Source organism: Aedes albopictus, chromosome 2, assembly GCF_035046485.1.
Source record: "Aedes albopictus strain Foshan chromosome 2, AalbF5, whole genome shotgun sequence".
In the NCBI taxonomy this organism is placed as follows: Eukaryota; Metazoa; Arthropoda; class Insecta; order Diptera; family Culicidae; genus Aedes; species Aedes albopictus.
This window is the reverse complement of record NC_085137.1, coordinates 70650056-70673728: the sequence shown is the minus strand read 5'-3', so window position 1 is coordinate 70673728 and position 23673 is coordinate 70650056. Positions and strand designations below refer to the sequence as shown.

The 23673-nt window shown below is 36.0% G+C and overlaps 1 protein-coding gene across 9 annotated transcripts in view; it reads left to right on the top strand.

The window, feature by feature from the left end:
- The window catches only part of LOC109423958 (aryl hydrocarbon receptor nuclear translocator homolog), a 747249-nt gene that overhangs the window by 405882 nt on the left and 317694 nt on the right, over positions 1–23673 (top strand). The gene's annotated exons all lie outside the window — the stretch shown is intronic.

The following is a 23673-nucleotide window of genomic DNA, read 5'->3' as shown; positions in this document are numbered from 1 at the left end:
TGTTTACCATGTTTATGTGGATTCACACCGTGTATTCATATCCTTTTGGTCTATCTAAATGTGAGCACTGAAATTGAGTGGTTACAAATAAATCCTGGTTTACCGAAAAATTACTCAAATCAAAGTTTTAAAGTAACACTCAATAAAACAGCAAAGAATATTAAAAAAACGATTTCGTAATCCGAGGTTAAGTTCATCACTTTAATACAACATTTGCTTATTTTGATCTTCCAAACTGAATGACACGTCAGAGTTTCTACAACTAGTGAATTTAACTGTTAAAAGCACAAACATATGTTGAAATTGCCTTTTGGACTAACTTCAGGCGTTTCTTGTGAAAAACAGAATTTAAACACAGAAAATTTACTCATTCTACGAAAAAAAAATATGGAAGTTTTGTTATTAACTATTATTTCTACGCCTACTGGCGATGGAGATAGTCAAGTGACTCCATACCTTGAAGGAATAGAAGCGCCCATCTTGCGAATTCGGAGTCGTGGGTTCGTTTCCTACCGGAGTACGTGGATTATTTTTTCATAATCCAAATCACAATTCGCTCATCGATCTCAAGTTTCTGTTGTGCACATGGATGTCAGTGTGAAGAATTAGCATTAAGTTAAAATTCACAAATACAAAGAAATAAAAAAATAAAATAAAAAAACATGGATGTCAAAGCATTTTTATCATTAATTCATATTTAGTACTGGACAGAATCAACTGTGCATATACCTTTTTGCATAGAAATTCCTTAAGTTGAGATGGGATCCAGGCCTCCATTTCAGCTTCTAAAGCATCGATAGCTCTCAAATTAAATCGTAATTGTTTGACATTAATAATAACATGAAAAGTTGTCTGTGAAAATGTCAGACATGAAAAAACTACGCAAAAAAAAGTCAAAATTTATTCAAATTCCCATTTGTGAGAAATTTCCATTTTTTTTTTGTTTTGAAATATTTGGAAAACAAATTATCTTGAAGATCACGCCGAGGACCTGGGATCGAATCCCACAAACTCGCAAAATGTGAGTTCTTCCTTCGGAAGGGAAGTAAAGCGTGGGTCCCGAGATGAACTAGACCAGGGCTAAAAATCTCGTTAGTACAGATAATAAAAAACATGTCTTAAATGGATGATTTTCTTAGAAAAGGTACATATTAGGCATAATAAACAACTTTGTAAATGAATCTATTTATCTAAAAATTCACATTTCAAAATTATTTCAGAATAATTTATTTTTAACTTGAGATTTGCAATAATTAAAAAAACTTGCGTAGAATAGTCTGAAAACGCCAAATATTGAATTGGAAGTTATTCACAGTGAAAATTTCTTCAGGGATCCATTCAGAGTTTAGAAGGGATAAAGAAGAAGCTAAAGGGGTCTCCAGTTAGTCTAGTGGTTAAGGCTATGGATCGCCAATCCGGAGACGGCGGGTTCGATTCCCGTTCCGGTCGGGAAAATTTTCGCGACTCCCTGGGTATAGTGTATCATTGTACTTGCCTCACAATATACAAATTCATGCAATGGCAGGCAAAGAAAGCCCTTCAATTAATAACTGTGGAAGTGCTCAAAGAACACTAAGTTGAAGCGAGGCAGGCCAAATTCCAGTGAGGACATCGAGCCATAAAGAAGAAGCAGAAGAAGAAGAAGAAGAAGAAGAAGAAGCTAAAAAGGCTTCTTCAAGGAATCGTTTTGAAAATTGATTCAGAATCTCCAAATCAATCCTCAACATAATACATTCTGGGATTTTTATTTTGCTGTGGACATTGTTTCCGGAATTTCTTTGACGATTTCTTGGAGGAAAACACAAAGCAATTCTAGAAATCTTCAGAAAACTTCAGAAAGCGAATCCAAAACAGTTCCAGTAAAACAATAAAAAATACTCTGGCCGGGGTTCTTTAATAAATCTTTTAGGAAGTTTCGTTATGGTCTTAGGAGAAATTATATGATAATTTGTGAATTAATCCTTGGAGAAATGTTTGTGAAGTGATTTTAGAAAGCACGCACGAACGAATTTTCAAAGCAAAGGAATCCTCGTTGATATTGCCAGTAGACTTCCCGCCTGACAGCATTTCTAGTGGAAAAAGTATTTCCTGGAGAAAATTTCTAAGGATTTCCGGTGAAAATTTCGGAAGTCATCCCTAGAAAATTTGTCAATAGAATCGTTTAGGATGTTCCAATAGTTTCCTGAGTGGTTCGCTGGAGATATCTCGCAAAGAATTCATGAAGAAATTCTTGGTCAAAACATTTGGAGAAGCTCTCGATTGTTTCTCTGAATGTATTCTCCAACGATTTTTTCGAGAAATTTCCCACGAAATACTTGAAGAAATTCCCGATGGAGTCCAGGAAGAATTCCCAAAACTATTCTTGAATATGTTTCTCACTAAAACCCTTACAGAATATCATGTTGAAAAAAATTGCCCTTGAAATCCGTGGATGAATTCCTGAAGGAATTACTGGCAGAATCTTCCAACCAATCCCTTACAAAATGCCACTAGGAATCTTTGGATAAATTTCTCAAAGAGTTACTTGATGAAATTTCTATTAGAATTTTCGATGGCATCTCAGCAAAAAATCGGTATGGAAGACCCCTGAAGGACCCCTTGAATAACTTAAGACGAAATTTTTCGAGATATATCCTAGAGAGTTAAGTTATTCCAGGAGAAATTCCCAAAGCAATCCCTACATAAACTTTCTATAAAATAAATTGAGAGGTATCCGATTAAATTCTTGGATGAATTCTTGATGGAGCCTCTGCAAAAAGTCTCCAATGAAACCTTTGGCAAATCTCTTAGGCTATATGGAGAAATTCCTCGAAAAATGGCTGAAGAAATTCGGGATAAAATCCTTCGGATAATTCTCCATATAATTCTTGAATAAACTTTTCCAGGAATCTCTGGAGCAGCTCAGCAACGAATCCCTTGAACCCCTTTGAAAATTCTTCAAAAATTCCTCAAAAAATACCAGCAATATCTAAAAATGCTTCAACAAATCCTTACAGAAATTCTTGTTGGAAAACTTGGTAATACTTCCGATGGAATCTCTGGTAACATTTACAACGACACCCTTGAGAAGTTCTTCTTGGTTTTCTTGGAGAAATACTCTGTGGCGCATAATTGATCGGACAAACGCTGATTTTCATACAAAATAGCCAACTTTGAGATGCTGTAACTATGGTTTGCTTTGGTGGATTGAGCTCAATTTTTGAGACGAAGCTATAAATATGCTGAATTTTACGTTTTGATAAATGGTCTGGACGTGACAAGGCGTTCAAAATGTAAAAAATATTTTTCCAGAATATGTTAAGGAAATTCTGATGGATATGATAAGGTGAATTCCGTAATAAAGTATCTGGATAAATTCCATGAAAAGTCCCTGTAGAAATTTCTAATGATTTTCTCAATGGGTAAACCGAAAAAAATGCCTGAAGAAATCCCCTATGAATCTCTAAAAAAAGACATGTAATTGCTGTAAAACTTCTGCAAAGAATAATAAAAAATATCGGCTGAAAACCTGGAGAAGTTCACAAAAGAACTCTTGGACGAAATCCTGAACAAATCTTGAAAATAATTGTTCTGCAAAATGTTTGAAAACATTTTCAAGGATCTATAGAGAAAATTTTCAAAGAATCACATTAAAAATTTAATAAAATTCCCGGAAAAATTCCCTATGGAATTAATTTTCCAATGAAAGACTGGGAGAATTAATCGCAGAATTTCTGGAAGAACCATTCAAGGAATTCTTCTTGGCATTGAAGGAACTTCCCACACATGATTTCTCAACGAATTCCAGGAGAAATTCTCGTGTAAATACCTGTAGGAATTTGCTAATGGAACCAGCAGCTGAATTCCTGAAGAAGTGTCTTGAACAATTCTTGGACGAGTTTTTCAAGAAATTCCTCCAGAAATTTCGCCAAATAATTCCTATGTAATGGACATCTCTGAAGGAATCCCCCTAAGAGGATGCTTTGGGGGAATTCTACAAAGTAACTGCTGAGAATTTCAATAAAGTTAATCTCTGGAGAATTTCCCTATAATTTTCTGAAAGGATTTACAAAAGACTGCCTAGAGGAAATTTCCGAAAACATTCTAAGAAGAATCCTCATAAGTATATCTAGAGCTTGCTCAACCATTCCATTCCAAAAATCATCATAAATCTCTAAATGAAATCTTTGGAGAAATTTCGGTGGATACCTTGAGAAACCTAAATGAACTCCTGAAGTAAAGTCTGCAAGATTTTTTTTTTAAATAAATCTCCAGGATTCCTGAAAGAGTTCTTCATGAATACTCGCTGAACACATCAAAATGTAGGAAGTATACTGGAAAAACTTGTAATTAAAAGGCACGAAATGTTGCTAATTGACAAGTTGAGAGATGAAATTTCTGAAAAAAAAATCGCGTTCTGGTGGGATTCGAACCCAGGACTCTGTATTTGCTAAACCGGCGCTTTAACCAACTAAGTCATAGAACAGGTAATCATTCTGCGGAATAGAAAGCCAAACTGACTCCGAAGCCACACCGTGAACACTCCTTTTTCACAAACCCTCTGACTTATAGTTAGTGGGCACAAATGCGAGTGTGTTGTGGATTGGCTACTAATTCGAAAGAGAGATTGGTTTGTGAAAAACAGGAGTGTTCACGGTGTGGCTTCGGAGTCAGTTTGGCTTTCTATTCCGCAGAATTGTTACTTGTTCTGTGGTTTAGTTGATGAAAGCGCCGGTCTAGCAAATACGAAGTCGTGGGTTCGAGTCCCACCAGAACGCGATTTTGTTTTCAACAAATTTCATCTCTTAAGGCGAAACTGGAAGCATTTCCTCATTTTCAAGGTTTTTGTGTTTTATAAAATAACAAAGTAATATTTTCAATTTTTTTTTGTAAAATTTTATTAAAAATGGTTTCTGCAAAAAACAAAAAACATTTTCCACCAGGAAAAAATTCAGGAGATACCTTGATCCACACCCTACATGTGTACGAAAACCGATTTTGAAAATATTGCTTCGTTATCTTATTAAAAATCAAAAACCAAAAAGTGAGGAAATGGACCCAGTTTTGCCTTAATTTGTCAATTAGCAACATTTCGTGCCTTCTAATTATAAGTTTTTCCAGCAAATCTGGCAAATGCCAGTAAAAGGGCAATATGTATCATAGGAAGTAATAAATCCTTTGAAAAATTGCCCAATCAGTCCTGCAAATAAATCCCCAGTGAATCGTTGAAGAAGTTCCAGATGAAATTATTGGAGGAATGCCTCAAAGAAGTTTCTGGAAAAATCTCGTCGATAAAAAAAATCATTGAAATTCTTTGAGAAATTTCCGATGACGAAGTTCACAAACAACTTCAGAAAAAAAATCAACAATTCTCTTGAAAATTTAAATTTAGCAATCCCCCAAAAATTAGTTCGAATATACCCCAAAGAATACCTTAAAAATAGTCCTGGAGAAAATCTCAAATAATTGTCTGGAAAAATACCCTGAATAATTTTTAGAATTCCGGTGGAACCTTGATAGAATCGTTGTAGAAATTTCCACAGGAATGCTTACAACAATTTCCGATGGAATTTCTAGACGAATTCCCGAAAAAAAAATCGAAAAATGTCCCAAATGAGTCCTTAGGAATCCCAGGACGAATTCTAGAGGAAATCATTGATGAATTTTAATCAAACATCCATGGAAAAAATGCCATGAAATCTCTGGAGGGATTTTCATATTTCCGTTGTACTTTATTAAAGAAAACATCATTTTCTCATTCTGTTGTTAAATTATTGTTTCTGACTACACGATGTGATACCCAGGTAACAATTTGATGCTGTACAAACGTTTCTCCAACTATTTTAAATCAGCCTTCATTTGAACAAAAGCTGAGCACAAAAGGTACAATCCTTTATTCAGCTCCTAAACATCTAATTTTGGTGATTTTATTCAACCTTTAGCTGATTTGAGGTTCATTGGAAGGCTGATTTAAGGCTTAATATACGCTTAATCAGTAATCAATTAAGTTTATTAATATGTAGTGTTTAAATAAAATAAAAACACTTTCGTGAGCCTATTTTCAACCATTAGCTGCATCTATTTCCAGAGAGATGTTTAGGAATGTATAAATTATTCTGTGGGAAAACTGGGAATTGAATTAGGACCTCCTGATTTATAGTCACTCACCTTAGCATCTGCACCACACACACTCGTATAGGGTGGGGCGGGGCAAGATGGATCGCGGGGCAAGATGGGTCAGTACCATTTTCAGGGGCATTACTCATGTTTTGATGATGTTAATAATTTTGTTGGATGGCCAACATGAATATGCAAAAGTTTGGGGCATTGATTGAAAAATTATTCACTCTCATTACAAATAAAAAATTAAATGGTTTTTAGCCATTTTTCTTATGCGATACATTCCATATAATCTCCATATAAACGGCCGCGGGGCAAGATGGGTCACCTTCAATTTTGAACGTATTTCTGGAGCATTCAAAAGTTATTTATTTTTTTATTACAAGGCTATCTCATAAACGACTTCAATCAAGCGGAATGAACGCTCAAAACTATAACCTAAAATTTTTTAGTGAAAACATCGATTTTCAAGTCGCCTCAGGACCACTCAAATCGTAAAGTTTTTTATATTCCCAATATTTTTTTAAAATGTGTACTAGTAGCTCTTGCTTACTCAGTATGGATATGGAGCAAATATGAATGCGGAACAAATTTTATATTTTGACGTTTTTCGTTGACAAAATGTGAATTACATACTTAAAAAGTGACCCATCTTGCCCCGAACTTTTTTCACGGCGCCAAATCGATCACTTTTTAAAACTGCTTGTTTAACATCACATTTTGTTTTAATGAACTTTTTATCGACTTTTAGCATAGCTAACTAGTGTATTAAAGAGTAGCGGACGAATTCAAACCAATACGATTGGTATTTACAAAGTCATGATGATCCATCCTTAGGTGACCCATCTTGCCCCGCTCCACCCTACATATCCTCGAAAACTAGAGCATTACTTGTTGTGTCTAAATAGTCAAGGACATAAGTTGAACTAATTATGTGTTGAGGCTGAAGAAGCGATGTGGACTTCACGAAAACCATGCTTGAGTATGCTATCAATAATTATTTGATTAAAGGCTGAACAACAGATGAATAATTCTGCATGTTGATGTATGTTTTACCCAGATGAATAATATTCTATTCAACTTGGTATTTAGCCATCTAGGTAATGCTGATTAAATAGGTTGAACAAGCCATGCTTCAGACCAATATTCAGCTATCATTGTGTTCAGCCATTGACACCATTAATCAGCTATTGTTCAGCTAATACTCTTACTGTTCAGCATTGATTGCTGCTTGGGTATTGTTCACGAAATGTTGCTGCATAGTAGAAGTAATAGAACCTCACTGACAGTTTCTTTCTTGCCTTAGTTCTCATAAGTTCCAAAAAAATCACTTCATTCGACTCCAATACTTAAAAATTAACGTTGTTGTTTCTGCTACCGTACACCCAATCGCCTGCTATTGTAAGGCATTATGTTTCGATCGCCGCCGCGCCCGTCCAATATGGACTGCATTTGCAAGTCTGCCGCCGACACCACACGGCCAGCCAACAACAGCCACGTTGCAGCCAGCAGTCAGTCCTTCCGCGTCGTTGATCGTGGGAAATTTTCAACCTTCCCCCACCACCACGCATGCACACCAACCATCCCTGAACACAGTGATGACGGTGGCGATGGTAGCTGGTGGGGTATCTCCTTCCATAGTGGTTGTTTTTTAAAAGTGCTCCCTTTTTGTGCTCCAGTTCAGTTGGTGAACCTCGCGGGGATGATGCTGCTGCTGCTGCTGAGTTGTTCTTCCTGTCCTGTGAATGGTGTATGGTTGCATATTTCTTCTCCGCTGCGCTGCGCTGACTGGAGGTAGATACAGAGTATGTAGCCAGTAGTCAGTGTCAGCGAGAATGTGTGTGGTGCCGCCTATGCAGGATGCTGTAACGCGAGGCCTGTGTGGCGGGTGGACACGAGCTCGCCTTTAATGCATAAGTAGGTAAAAGAGGAGAGCAATGTGCATCGCGAAACAAAAGAAATTCCAAAGTGGTTCCAGCACAGTGCAGTGATATGCGCGGGGGTGGTTGTTGTGTTGCTCGTCGATGTCCCGAAAGCGCACAATCTGTTACACTTTTGGCCACAGACTTTGGTAAGCCATGGGAAAGTCGAGTGGCTCCGGTCTGGCATCAGTATGCGCTTCCCGCACTCGCGGCTGTGCACATAAACCAGCAAGGCATGTATGAATAATGATTATTAAATATTCATTCATACACGGTAGGTACTGCACGGTCTCGGTTGGGGAGAGCCCTTGTTGCTGGCAAGTATCTCACATTGCATCAGTTGGAGTTGCCAGAAGTTGCCATCACAACCTAGTCAAAAATGAAAGTGAATTCAGCTGATTTTCGCAAATTTCATATCGTTAATTAATGCACATTTTCTTCAGCTTCATATAGGGAGTCAACAACGCTCCATTTCTAAGTCTTTCGAACTCTGACGGCGTCTTTCAAAGCAAGCTCGCGGCTTGGCTCACGGTTGAGTAACTTTCGTGGCCCCATTCACTTTTACAGAGTGTTTTGATTGAAAGCTTTGCGCTAATCCCTTTGTCAGGCGACTTGTTTTTGTTTGAGCTATTCCCAAAAACCGAATAGATGAGCTCGTTAATTGTGAGAAATCAGTGATTGCTATGAAACCGCGCACATGTCATAATCTAAATCTCGAACCAAAAGATAAGATTTTTGGGCTCGAAGAAAGTTGGAGATTTTCTTCAAAAGTTTTGCTTGAGATTCCACCAGAAGTTTCCCATAAGATTCTTTAAGAAAATCTTGCATAGCTTGCTTCACAAATTTCTTAAATTTCTTCGGAAACCTTTTTTTCTCAGGGATTTCATCAGAAAATCTTCAGTGGGCTTCGTGACCGTGAGGCTAACGGCACATAGCAATATCATAACAAAGTTATAACAACTGCTGTTAGAAATAACAATAGTTGATATAATTCGGTTATAAAGGGATTTATAACAATACTCGTAACAAATTTGTACTGAAATACAGTTTCTTACCGATTTTGGAAACATTTTTTATCGATTTTGGCAACAAAAAATTTTGACCAACAATTTTTAAATGTAAATTTGTAAATGTATTTATATTTTAGTCTTACTCTTCTTCAAAAAAACGAAATTCATTGAATTTCCAAAATCAACAATTTTACAAATCATGACGTAATTTATGAACGTCTCCTACAGGGATCGTTTTATAATTTGTGAATAGTCCATATCTGAAATATAAGTCAAATTGACATATAAAAGTTGAAAATAATCCACAAAAAAATTTACCGATTTTGGCAACACCCCAATTTAGCAACATAAAATTCACCTCGTGTTGCCAACATCGGTAAGAAACTGTATATAACAAAACTTGTTATGATTTCGTTATGATTTCGCATGTTCAGTCTCACAAATTTTGATATAATCTTGTTATGATTATATCTCAACTTGTTATATATTTGTTTAAATTGGAACGAGTTTTGTTAGAATTTTTGATATTTTAACTACTAACGGTACATGTTTTATAACAACCGTTGTTATAGAAAACATTGTAGCAAAATAACACAACCTGTAATAATTTTGTTTTTTTGCATCTAGTCGGGGCGTCAGTCGTAAGCAAAGATACCAGATATACAGATTTTTCTGTATTATACAGATTTTGACCTTCTATACCGACAAGATACAGAGAACAGAAAAAATACAGGGTTTTTAAATGCGATACAAATTTCTCCAGAAAGCATAAAATACTCGAAAATTGAAGTTATTTTCAATAAATTTCATGAAAACTTTATAAATTGCTGCTTAACCTTAAAAGAGTTTATGTACATGTGTGCATTTTCACTCATGTTTAACCCACGAGCGATCGCGCTGTTGTATTTTGTACAACACGTTGAAAAAATCTCGCTTTTTGTACTCAGCATTAGCGTGGTGCTGACGCAGGTAGTCAACCGCGCGAGTTACGGAAGGTTAAGCAAAAAAAAAAATACCATTAAAAATTAAAAACCGACAGAATGTAGTACAATTTTAATAGTTTCTATTGAAATCTAGGACTCTCAGTTTCTACTGTATGCTCAAATACTGCGATACAGAAAATTCTGTATTGATACAGAATTTTTAATAAAATAATCTGGCATCTCTTGTCGTAAGCCTCAGGGTGTTTCCTGCTTTAGTCGTGGAATTTTTTTTCGTCAAACGCAAAATTCTTCATTAGGCCACTGGGGGTTATATGTGCTGTCTGTTGCCTAATGTTGTTCAGTCTGTACAATCTCTGTTGAAGGTTCTTTAGTGCCTAGAGACCCCTTCTGACATCTCTCGAAGGATTCTCTCGGAACATTTTCCATGGGCTCCTTTAGAAATTTGTAATGCTAATGCTTTCAGAAAGTTTTCTAGTGATTTCTTCAGAAAATTCTCTAAGGATTCTGCCTAGATTTTATTAAAAAAAATATACATAGCTTTCTTAGGAATTTTCAGCACGGATTCTTTCAAATAATCTTTCAAGAATTAAATTGCAAATTTTCTTCAAGATTTTTTTCAGAATATCTGAGGAGTCCTTCCAAGAACTTGCGCTGAAAATCTTCCAATTGTTCCCTTTTGAAATTTTAAGACGAAGTTCTTCAAAAAATTCTATAGGAATTCTTTCCAAAAGTCTTGCATGGATTGTTTCAGGAATTACTCAATGATTTTTTTTCCAGAGATTCCATTAGAGTGTCCTTCAGAAATTTCACTTGAGATTACTTCACAATTTTCCTCAAAAATTTCTCTAGAAATCTTCCATGAACTTACTCATAAATTCTCACATAGATTCCTGTAGAAATACCTCCGGCGATCTGTTGTTCAGAAAATCATAAATAATGAATTCCTTAAGAAATTTCTGCAAGGATTTCGCTAAAAAATATTTCATTGATTCCATACAAAAAAGCTTCATTATTTTCTGTGAAAATTTCTTTGAGAACTCAGAATGTTCTCCAGGGCTTTCTTCATTAAGTCTTCTAGAGATTTTTTTTATTCTACAGGGATTCCTTTCAAAAGTTCTGCAGAGATTCCGCCAGGAAAACCTTTCAAGGTTTTTCCATGGATCCCTTTAGAAATTCTCGCAGGAATGTTCCCCGGAATTTCTCCAGGGACTCTTCTTTGGAGGAACTCTTTCGAAGATTCCTACAAAAAATCGTATAGAGATTCCATCAGGCATTGCCCCGAGTTTAGCTCCGGGTATTCCTCCCTGTCATTAGGTCGAGTATTTTCTAAGAATTTCTGCACGGTTTCAGTTAGGAATTTATTCAAAATTTTTCCAAATTGCATTATAATACTTACTAGGAATTTCTACAGGAGTTTCTTTGAAAAACTTTTTCGAGGACTTTTTACAGAGGGTTATCCAGGTATCTTTCCTAAGTTTCCTTCGGAAATACGTACACGGATTCCTGCAGGTAACTCTTTAGGAAATCCTTTTGTAATTTCATTAAGGTATTTTCCCAGCCATTTTTTTTTTATTTTTGAAAATCCCTCAATTTGGCTAGAGATTGCTTCAGAAATTCCTTCAGGTATTCTTTCAGATATATCTCTAGAAACTCCTCAGTATCCCAAAGCTTGCAATAGAAATTTCAGCTGAGATTTTTTTTTCAGAAACTCTTCCGCGGAATTTTCCGAAGTTTCTCTAGGGATTTTTCCAAGAACCATCCAAAGATTTCTCCACAAATTCTTCCGAGGATCACTCCAGGAAATTCCCTAAGTGTTTCCTGCAAAAATTCCAACAAGGATTCTTTCAGAAATGGTTACATATATTCCTTCGAAAATATCCTATGGGGATTGCGTCATAGATTCCTCCAGGAATTAATTCAGATAATCTTTCTGAGCTTTCTCTAGAAGTTCTTCTAGTTCAATTTCTCAAGGACTCAATTTTGTTTGGGAACAGGGAAAATTATCACAAAATGTGAGAAAAAATTTTAGGAAAAATATTGAAATTTTTTTTTTTTTTTGAAAGGTTACTGCAATAGGTAGTTACAATAAGATTTCTTAGAATTTTTAGTGGCTTAGATCTTCCTCTTAGTGATCATTGATTTGTGAGTGATTGATTTGTACCAGTTGCCAAAATATGCAGGAATTCGTTAGGAAAGTTTTCAAAACACTTCTTGGGGGATACACCAAAGTTAATTTTGAGAAACATTTTTAGGGGGACATTCAAATATTATGTTAAGAGAAACTCTTTCTGTAAATTTCTGATTAATTTACAGGAGCTCTTTCAATCAGACTTTAATGAATGGGCTTACTTCTTCCAAAACCATTCAACCATTTTAAACGAGCGCAAAATTTATGTTTTTCTCGACGCAATCTTTTGTATCTGTAGGTTTGATTTAAATGCTTGAAGAAATAATTTAAAAATTTTTAAAAATACCTTTCCCTGATTTTTTTCGCACGGAATTATTTTTAATTTTCTTCACAATTTCATTCAAAATATTTTTCAAAAAGCCCTAAATCCTCCTTTCCTCTTCTTGGCGTAACGTCCTCACTGGGACAAAGCCTGCTTCTCAGCTTAGTGTTCAATGAGCACTTCCACAGTTTTTAACTGAGAGCTTCCTCTGCCAATGACCATTTTGCATGTGTATATCGTGTGGCAGGCACGAAGATACTCTATGCCCAAGGAAGTCAAGGAAATTTCCTTTACGAAAAGATCCTGGACCGACCGGGAATCGAACCCGTCACCCTCAGCATGGTCATGCTGAATACCCGTGCGTTTACCGCCTCGGCTATATGGGCCCTAAATCCCCATCCTAAATTCTTTTTTTACAAATTGTGTTTTTTTTTGAAAATAATTTTTGGAGTTTTACGAACTTTATCAATACATATCTTAAGAAATCGTTGACCAATTTCTGTTGAACAGAATGCCTGCGTGAATACTTGCTCCCTCATGAAATCTCTGGATAAAAATTCTGCAGAAATTGTAAACTTCTGCAAATATCCTGCACAAAATATTGAAATTTACAGAAGGAATTTCTTAAAAAAATATTAGAAAAAATTCTAGGCAAAGTTTTGAAATGGTTTCTACAAAAAAAGTCGCCAAAAATCTTAAATATGCATGAAGCCATTCCAGCCCCATGCAATAAATACTACTAGAATTCAACAAAATAAGTAGAGTTCGTATCAGAAAAATTTCAAACATATGTCAAATCCTTGAAATCAACAGTAGAGTAAGGTGGGGCAAAAGTTCGACCCTAGTTGAAAATTCAACCTACTTCAAAAAATTGAAGAAGATAAAAATAAATAAATACCGTGTGATGATTCTACCATCCATGAGCTAAAAATTTGCTGAACAAAGTTACGCCAAATGTCTTTTCAATTTTGAGTTACAACACTTTTTGTATGTGTGTGTTTTATTCGAACTTTTGCCCCACCACTGGGGCAAAAGTTCGAATCTAGTGTTTGTGGGATTTCGCTAACCGTAGCAAACTATTTTGATACTTTGATAATAGGAATACATGAAACCACTTAATATTTGATGTTGGAACTGGAATACACTTTAAAATTCGATCTGGATTTTACTTACATCAGGGTTAAATTTACTACATCAAAAATTAGTAGTTTTCCGCCAAATTCAGATAAAACAACCTTTTTTTTCAATTTCAATCGAATTTCCTCACTAATTCCATCACTCTTAGAGATGATATGTACATTCTGCAGAATTTTAGGTTTATACCTAAAGTTGCCAAATGACTCGAACTTTTGCCCCACTATGTGTAAAATATGATTTCCAAATCTTTTTTGCAAAAAGTTATACATTCTAAAGCATCTTCAAAATATACCTGGTTACGCCCCAAAATAAAATATTGGATTCGATTTCATTACAATTCCACCCTATGCGTTGGAAGGACCATCTCATGTTACAATTTTTTGATCAAAAACCAACATTTTGTCATAACTTTTCGAAATATTGATCAATTTTCATAATTTTTGGAGTGAAAGACTTTTCCAAAAAGGGTTCGAACAACCTTGACACCCGAAAGAAATAATTTGAATTGATCTCAAAAACTTCAAAAGAAACTCTTGCCCCACTCGAACTTTTGCCCCACTTTACTCTATATCCTATACCTTAGGTATCAATGCATTGTTTTGAGTAGGAAAATATGACCTAGCAATTGGCAAAAAAACTAAGACAATGATTGAAAAATGAAATTCAAATGTTGTGCAAATATATGTTGTTTGGTCACCAAGCTTAACTACAACTATTTATGAATCAACATGTTGATCAAATGGAGTGATCCATAAACTGTGGTCATTTTTGCCGATTTATAAATTGTGGGGTCACTGTAAATAATATTTTCGGGACCCTCCATAAACCCCTCCAAAAATTCCTTCAGAGGCTTTCTGGAGGAATTCTGGTAGAAATTTTAAGAGGATTTTTTGGAGGAATTCCTGGAGAAATTTATGGAGGAGTTTCTGAAGGAACTTTTGAAGGGGTTTACGGAGGGTCCCGAAGGAATTACTAGACGATTTTTTTTGAAAAAATTTCTGGAGGAATCCCTGGAGGAGTTCCTGGTTGTATTTCTGCAGGAATTTCTGAAGCAGCTTTTGGAGTAGTTTATGGAGAAATTCCTTGATAAATTCCTGAAGGAGGTTTTGGAGGAATTACTGGAGGTATTCCTGGGGGAATTCCTCGAGGAATTCCTGAAAAAATCCAGGAAGGGTTACAGGAGAAATTCCTTGATAAATTCCTCCAGAATTACCTCCAGGAATTCCTCCAGGGATTCATCCAGAAAATTTTCTAGAAATTTCTGCCAGAGTTCCTTCAAGATTTCCACCCCTCCACGGATTCCTAAAGAAAATCCTGAAGGAACTTCTTCCGGAACTCTGACAGGAATCCCTCCATAAATTCCTCCATGAATTTCTCCAGGATTTTTTCCAGGAATTTCTAAAGGAATTCCTCCAGGGATTATCCATGAATTTCTTCAGAAATTCCACCACAAATTTCTCCAGGAATTTCTTTTTTGGAGTTTTTTTTTCCAAAAACTCCTTCAAGAAGCCTCAAATATTATTCCAGAAATTCCTCAATAAATTCCTCAAGGAGTTCCTTCCGTAATTGTACCAGGAATTTCTCCAGGGATTTTTCAGGTATTTCTCCAGAAAATCCACTAGATATTTCTGCAAGAATTCCTCCCAGATTTCCTCTAGGGATTCCTTTAGGAATTCCTCCACGGATTCCTCCAGAAAACCCTAAAGACTTTTCTCCCGAAACTCATTCAAGAATATCTTCAGGATTCCTCAAAAAAAAAAATCGTACATATATTCTTCTAGGAATTCCTTCAGAAATTCCTCAAGGAGTTCCTCAAGGAAACCTCAAATATTTCTCCAGAAATTCCTCAAAGAATGCCTCTAGAAATTTCTCCAGTAATTCTTCCAGATAATTCTCCATAAAAAATCCTAAAGGAATTTTCGCCAAAATTCCTCCAAAATTTCGTCTACGGATTACTCTAGAAAATCCTAAAAAAATCCCGGAAGTCTTCTAGGAAATTCTCTTGGAATTTCTCGAGAAATTGCTCTAGGCATTTCTCCAGGATTTATTCTTCAGGAATTTCTTCAGGAATTCCTCCATGGATTCATCCATGAACATATTCAGAAATTCCTCATCAATTCCTCCAGAAATTCATCCAGAAGGGATTCTTTTAGACTCAAAAAATAATCATTTCTATCGGAGATTCCAAGGTCCCCAGAACCTATGCCGAGGTCACCGGGTGACCAGAATCGATCAAAATTATTTTTCTTTGTTTTCATATCTCCACGGATTCCTACAGACAATCCTGAAGGAGCTTCTCCCGGAACTCTGACAGGAATTCCTCCATAAAATCCTCCAGGAGTTTCTCCAGGGATTTTTTCCAGGAATTTCTAAAGGAATTCCTCCAGGGATTATCCATGAATTTCTTCAGAAATTCCACCACAAATTTCTCCAGGAATTTCTTTTTTCCAAAAACTCCTTCAAGAAGCCTCAAATATTATTCCAGAAATTCCTCAATAAATTCCTCAAGGAGTTCCTCCCGTAATTCCTTCAGGGATTTTTTCAGGTATTTCTCCAGAAAATCCACTAGAAATTTCTGCAATAATCCCTCCCAGATTTCCCCTAGGGATTCCTCCAGGAATTCCTTCACGGATTCCTCCAGAAAACCCTAAAAACTTTTCTCCCGAAACTCATTCAAGAATATCTTCAGGATCCCTCAAAAAAAAAATCGTACATATATTCTTTTAGGAATTCCTTCAGAAATTCCTCAAGGAGTTTCTCAAGGAATGCCTCTAGAAATTTCTCCAGTAAATCCTCCAGAAATTGTTCAAGGAATTCCTCCAAAAATTCCTCCTGAAAATCCTTCAGGAATTCCTCTAGAAATACTTCCAGGAATTCCTCCAGATAATTCTCCATAAAAAATCCTATAGGAATTCTCGCCAAAATTCCTCCAAGATTTTGTCTACGGATTACTCCAGAAAATCCTAAAAAAATCCCGGAAGTCTTCTAGGAAATTCTCTTGGAATTTCTCGAGAAATTGCTCTAGGCATTTCTCCAGGAATTTCTTCAGAATTTATTTTTCAGGAATTTCTTCAGGAATTCCTCCATGGATTCATCCATGAACATCTTCAGAAATTCCTCATCAATTCATCCAGAAATTCATCCAGATGGCATTCTTTTAGAATCGAAAAATGGTCATTTCTATCGAAGATTCCAAGGTCCCCAGAACCTGTTCCGAGGTCACCGGGTGACCAGAATCGATCAATAAAGTTTTTCTTTGTTTTACTGGATTACGCGCGGCATTCTGCGAAATTTGAGGTGTCGCATGATGGGATTCGTTTAGAATCGAAAAATGGCCATTTCTACCGGAGATTCCAAGGTCCCCAGAACCTGTTCCGAGGTCACCGGATGACCGGGTGACCTAATCAGGTCCGAAATTACATGTTTAGAATAATCTGCAATATCATGCTGTTTTTCAGTCGAAATTATGATCATATGGTAATATTACGGATCATGCCACACCTAGATCCGCCCCGCAGAAAAGGGGGGAGGGTCATAGGGGGATCCCCGCCAAACCATTGTAAAGCTACACTCTTCCCCTTGATGATACTTCAAACCGAATGCAATTTGGTGCCCTAGTTTCGGAGAACGAGCCATTTGAAGTCAGAAAGAATCGTCCCGGGCGGTTAAGGGTTAAGTGAATGGCGAACTGGATAAGTTTGTGAATCTCTCTCTCGCAAGAACTTCAAAAAATGTACAAAAATTTTGGGTATTTTTAACAAAAACTTCTTTTTTCTGGAAATTGCTTTTTTTTAAGAGAGAGTGTTTGATGGCTTCCACAAAAACATATTAGGAAATCAATGGTTAAATTATTTCACGAACTCTCGAGGAGCTGGTTCTCTTGGAACTATTTTCAAGAAACGTTCGTATTATTGATTTCAATTTTATCCGAATAAGTTTCGTCAGAAGACCATGCAAGATCTCTTTCGATGATCTTCCGTCGTTTCTATATAGACAAAAAAAATGTCACAGGAACATGCCCAACCATTTTCGTTGGAAAAGTTTTTTTTTTAACATTCGGGAATGTACAATAAATGTTAAAAAAAAAAGCTTTGCAAACGAAAATGGTTGTGTTTGAGCATTTTTGTAACATCGTTTTAAAATGTTCTAATATGTGTAGAACCAACGGAACATCACCAAAAAAGATCTTGTATAACATGCAATACCCACTGTTTCCATGAAAATCTAACTTTATGAATGAATAACATTCGAATCGTCCTTCCAGGCGGACCCCTTTTCCGCCAATCAACCTATTTCAATTCAAGTAGTTACCAACCGACATCAAATCTAGAATAATTACTCCCAATTCACTGAATTCCGCAGCCGACAAACCTGGACGCAGTCTTCTTGCTGTGCTCTTCCGGCAAAACCATTTGTCTGTGGATCAATTATCGTCGACCTTTCCGAGCACGACAGATCCGACACAACACTGAGGACGGACGGCGAGAAATGATTAGAAGACAAGCCAAGAAACAAAAAAAAACTCATCTCCAACCACTTCCTCCCGTTACTTCTGCAGAAATCGGGCACCAGAAGACGAGGTGGTGCAGGCATTAGCCGAAAAAAAGAAGAAAATAAAATCTGTCTAAATATAGGTATTCTCAAAAATCTGTCAATAATTTCCCTTCGCAACCGGAGTGGCTCCGACCCCCGGACGATTATCTCATTATATTTTAATTCCATGATCGCATCTATCGGAGATGGAGTTGACTCGGAGTTCGGAGCAGATCAGGGGTGTCAGTTGCTTCCTGACTGAAGTGGCCGGAGGGAGCAATCTCGGCAGTCGAGTAAAGGCGATTCTCAAAAAAAAAAAAAAAACGAAAACAGCTTCGATGCAAAAAAAAACTGTGATGATCAACAATGTCAAAAATTGTTCAAAAACTGCTCGATTGAACAGCTCTGATTGATTGATTCGTCCCGCAGGCAAACTGTACCGCTGTAGAAAGACGTCGAATCTGTTGCTGATGGTTCGGGAATAATCACGGATGCTGGAATAATTTTTGAAAAATTTTCATCAGATTGATAGACTCATTAAACTGAGCGACTTTAGGCAGAAATTATAAAAATGAACGTATAATAACAGTAACTTATATTATTATCACCATTATTGGCATGATTTTCAGCCAATTTTTGGATAATTTCAATTAAAATAGTTACAAAATGTTTTAAAAACATGGTGGCCAATATTTTGAAATTTTCAAAATAACTCGTACCCTGTATAGTTCGAAAAATGTACAATTGGCATCTTCGGGGAGATAATTAACGATGAAGCTGGAGAAGAATTATGAAGAAAATTTGCATTATTGCAGTTATTATACCCACAACTTAGTATTGGAAAAAAAAATTAAAAAAAAACGGAATATGGAACTTTTCGATAATGAGCTGCAAGATTTTAAACAGAAATTTTTAAAATAAACTTCAAATTGCAAAGGTTTTATTATTATTCACTTTATCGACGGGATTTTCAAACCACGTTTGATTAATTTGTAATTCTAATAATTTAAAAATGTTGAAAAAATGTGGGTTTTAAAATTTCTAATACTTGAGTCCTATAAATTTCGAAAAACTGTACAACTGGCCACACTGCGAAGGTAATTGACGACGTATCGCTGACGACGTATCAAGACATTATTCGTCGAAAACGGCCAGAAACCGTTTTGCAGTCTCGAGAGATCGAATCCAGTGAGACAAAAAGGCTTGATTTCATGCTAATTATTCCTACTCCGTCTCAGATCGACAACGAAGAAAAAAATCTACTACGAACAAGTACAGAAAGATGAGGAGGGAAGAATTATAGATGTTATTACCCGTGCGGCACATCGGGACAAAATGGGGGTCCACCCAGCAGAATTTGTTTTGGACGTTGTCTGACTGGGGCCTGAGGGCACGAGATGTAGATCCACCGACTGAACGACTGGAGAATGATTGAGGGGTCAATAATTTTTCAATCAAGGGGCGTCTCGCACTAATTTCCGATTTAATTCGATCAGCACCGGGTTGCGACTTGCGTATAATTGAAGTATCGATAATTGCCGTTGGTCTTCAACTCTGCGATGATGCCAAGTGGGACCCAAATGCGGCAAGTTGGGACGGTTATTATCAAGGTCGTTGAAGGGAGAAAATGGACAGGTTTTGTGGTAATGTGCATTGTTTTTGTAATTTGATTGCGGCAGGTACGGCGGATTGAGGAACTGATAAATGATTATTTGTTTTGGAAATGGGTGCAAGACATAAAGTTGAAAATTATATGGTTGTAATTTCGTTTCTTGTAAAAAGCTCTTTATGACTTGTTATTCGAAAATTTGGATCGTTTCGGAAGATTGACAACCGATAACTGTGGGAAATTATATGGTGGGGCTTCCACACATTAGCGATGCTTCTTGAAATATTTTTTGGATTGGTGATTGTTACGTTCTGATTAAAAAAATATAAAAAAAAAACATTTAAAAAAACCTTTTTAAAACTAAATTGACTCCAAATTACTGCTTATTGAGAAAGAAAACTAAAACGTCTCAATTGGTTTGAATGTAAAGTTCTTGAAGTCTTAAAGTTCGTAAGAAATCCTGTATCGAAAAACTTTAAAACCTGTCCGCTTGTTTTATAAACAAAAAAAAAATCAAACTTTACTTTTCTTTTTTTTTCTTTTTTTTTGTCTGCATTAACAAGATTTTTAACCCTAGGCTAGTTCATCTCGACTTTACTTTTCTTTAAACTTAAAAGTGGGGATTAGTAATCAAATCAAACTAATTGAGACGTTTTATTTGCCTTCCTTACCAAAGCAACACTTTTTAGACCAATTTAGTTTTAAGAAGGTTTCAAACGTATCATTAAATAAAAACTGGTTTATTTTGGTTTTATGTTGGATGTAAGAGTACTCTTAGGTCTATTAGGCTAAAATGTATGTTGTAAAATGCTGTCATCTATGATGTAGGTAAATTCAACAATACATGACAATCAAGTGTTCATGGTTTATTAAGGTTTTAAGATAGTTTTGAAACATGATGCTTACCATGTCCACCGTAATTAACCCTTAAACATCTCCAAGGACACGTTTCTTCACTCAGTTCGGTCTCCGACTGGCATATCTAATCTCCTTTGGAGTTTAGGCTCTTGATGGTCTTCAAGTTTCAAGTTTATTGCTGCTGTATGTAAGTTTTATAATCGCTATTGGCATATTGATAGTGAAGCAAATATTAAAACGATAACTTCATTTTTTTTTATTTGCTTCACTATCAATACGCCAATAGCGATTATAAAACTTACATACAGCAGCAATAAAACTAGAAACTTTGAGACCGCCAAGAGCCTAAACTCCAACCAAAGAAGATTAGATCTGCCAGTTGGAGACTGAACTGAGTGGAGGAACCTGTGCTTGGAGGTGGTTAATTATGAAAACGGGTATCGAATAATTCTTTGTTCACACTGCAGACTTAACATCATACACTGGCGTAGCCACGGGGGGGTTTCAGGGTTAAAACCCCCCCCCAGAGCCAAAATTTGTGGAACAAATTTTCAGTATAAAACGCTTTGCGACGAAAAAAATTTTCGGCTGCGCCGCTATTTTTAAACTTCGAATACGATTGCTCGTTACTGTTTACAAAATGTAAGTGTCAAATCAAAAAAGGTATCATTGACCGTTGAAAACCCCTCCCAGAGACAATTTCTGGCTACGCCACTGACATCATAGCATAACGAAACAATTATAACAGGAAAAAGTGCATTTTTTTCCGAAGAAACACTTTAAAGTTCTCCAAGTTTTAATGAGGTTTTGAATACTTTCATGAAACCAATAATTTTTTGGTTTATTGTATTTGTTAGCACATCCTTATGTCTGCTTGGTTAAAATGGTACATTTTTATGATCTAGTTAACCTTTCTCTCTAAACTGCATTTCAGGTTTTATGAAGGTTTTAGGAAAGCTTTGAATAGTAACCTGAACTATTTCGATCGAATTTAGCCCTAGGGTACGGCCCCAGCCCTTCTCTTAGTTCTTAGAAGTATCGATAATTGCCGTTGGTCTTCAACTCTGCGATGATGCCAAGTGGGACCCAAATGCGGCAAGTTGGGACGGTTATTATCAAGGTCGTTGAAGGGAGAAAATGGACAGGTTTTGTGGTAATGTGCATTGTTTTTGTAATTTGATTGCGGCAGGTACGGCGGATTGTTATTTGTTTTGGAAATGGGTGCAAGACATAAAGTTGAAAATTATATGGTTGTAATTTCGTTTCTTGTAAAAAGCTCTTTATGACTTGTTATTCGAAAATTTGGATCGTTTCGGAAGATTGACAACCGATAACTGTGGGAAATTATATGGTGGGGCTTCCACACATTAGCGATGCTTCTTGAAATATTTTTTGGATTGGTGATTGTTACGTTCTGATTAAAAAAATATAAAAAAAAGCATTTGAAAAAACCTTTTTAAAACTAAATTGACTCCAAATTACTGCTTATTGAGAAAGAAAACTAAAACGTCTCAATTGGTTTGAATGTAAAGTTCTTGAAGTCTTAAAGTTCGTAAGAAATCCTGTATCGAAAAACTTTAAAACCTGTCCGCTTGTTTTATAAACAAAAAAAAAATCAAACTTTACTTTTCTTTTTTTTTCTTTTTTTTTTGTCTGCATTAACAAGATTTTTAACCCTAGGCTAGTTCATCTCGACTTTACTTTTCTTTAAACTTAAAAGTGGGGATTAGTAACCAAATCAAACTAATTGAGACGTTTTATTTGCCTTCCTTACCAAAGCAACACTTTTTAGACCAATTTAGTTTTAAGAAGGTTTCAAACGTATCATTAAATAAAAACTGGTTTATTTTGGTTTTATGTTGGATGTAAGAGTACTCTTAGGTCTATTAGGCTAAAATGTATGTTGTAAAATGCTGTCATCTATGATGTAGGTAAATTCAACAATACATGACAATCAAGTGTTCATGGTTTATTAAGGTTTTAAGATAGTTTTGAAACATGATGCTTACCATGTCCACCGTAATTAACCCTTAAACATCTCCAAGGACACGTTTCTTCACTCAGTTCGGTCTCCGACTGGCATATCTAATCTCCTTTGGAGTTTAGGCTCTTGATGGTCTTCAAGTTTCAAGTTTATTGCTGCTGTATGTAAGTTTTATAATCGCTATTGGCATATTGATAGTGAAGCAAATATTAAAACGATAACTTCATTTTTTTTATTTGCTTCACTATCAATACGCCAATAGCGATTATAAAACTTACATACAGCAGCAATAAAACTAGAAACTTTGAGACCGCCAAGAGCCTAAACTCCAACCAAAGAAGATTAGATCTGCCAGTTGGAGACTGAACTGAGTGGAGGAACCTGTGCTTGGAGGTGGTTAATTATGAAAACGGGTATCGAATAATTCTTTGTTCACACTGCAGACTTAACATCATAGCATAACGAAACAATTATAACAGGAAAAAGTGCATTTTTTTTCCGAAGAAACACTTTAAAGTTCTCCAAGTTTTAATGAGGTTTTGAATGCTTTCATGAAACCAATAATTTTTTGGTTTATTGTATTTGTTAGCACATCCTTATGTCTGCTTGGTTAAAATGGTACATTTTTATGATCTAGTTAACCTTTCTCTCTAAACTGCATTTCAGGTTTTATGAAGGTTTTAGGAAAGCTTTGAATAGTAACCTGAACTATTTCGATCGAATTTAGCCCTAGGGTACGGCCCCAGCCCTTCTCTTAGTTCTTAGAAGTATCGATAATTGCCGTTGGTCTTCAACTCTGCGATGATGCCAAGTGGGACCCAAATGCGGCAAGTTGGGACGGTTATTATCAAGGTCGTTGAAGGGAGAAAATGGACAGGCTTTGTGGTAATGTGCATTGTTTTTGTAATTTGATTGCGGCAGGTACGGCGGATTGAGGAACTGATAAATGATTATTTGTTTTGGAAATGGGTGCAAGACATAAAGTTGAAAATTATATGGTTGTAATTTCGTTTCTTGTAAAAAGCTCTTTATGACTTGTTATTCGAAAATTTGGATCGTTTCGGAAGATTGACAACCGATAACTGTGGGAAATTATATGGTGGGGCTTCCACACATTAGCGATGCTT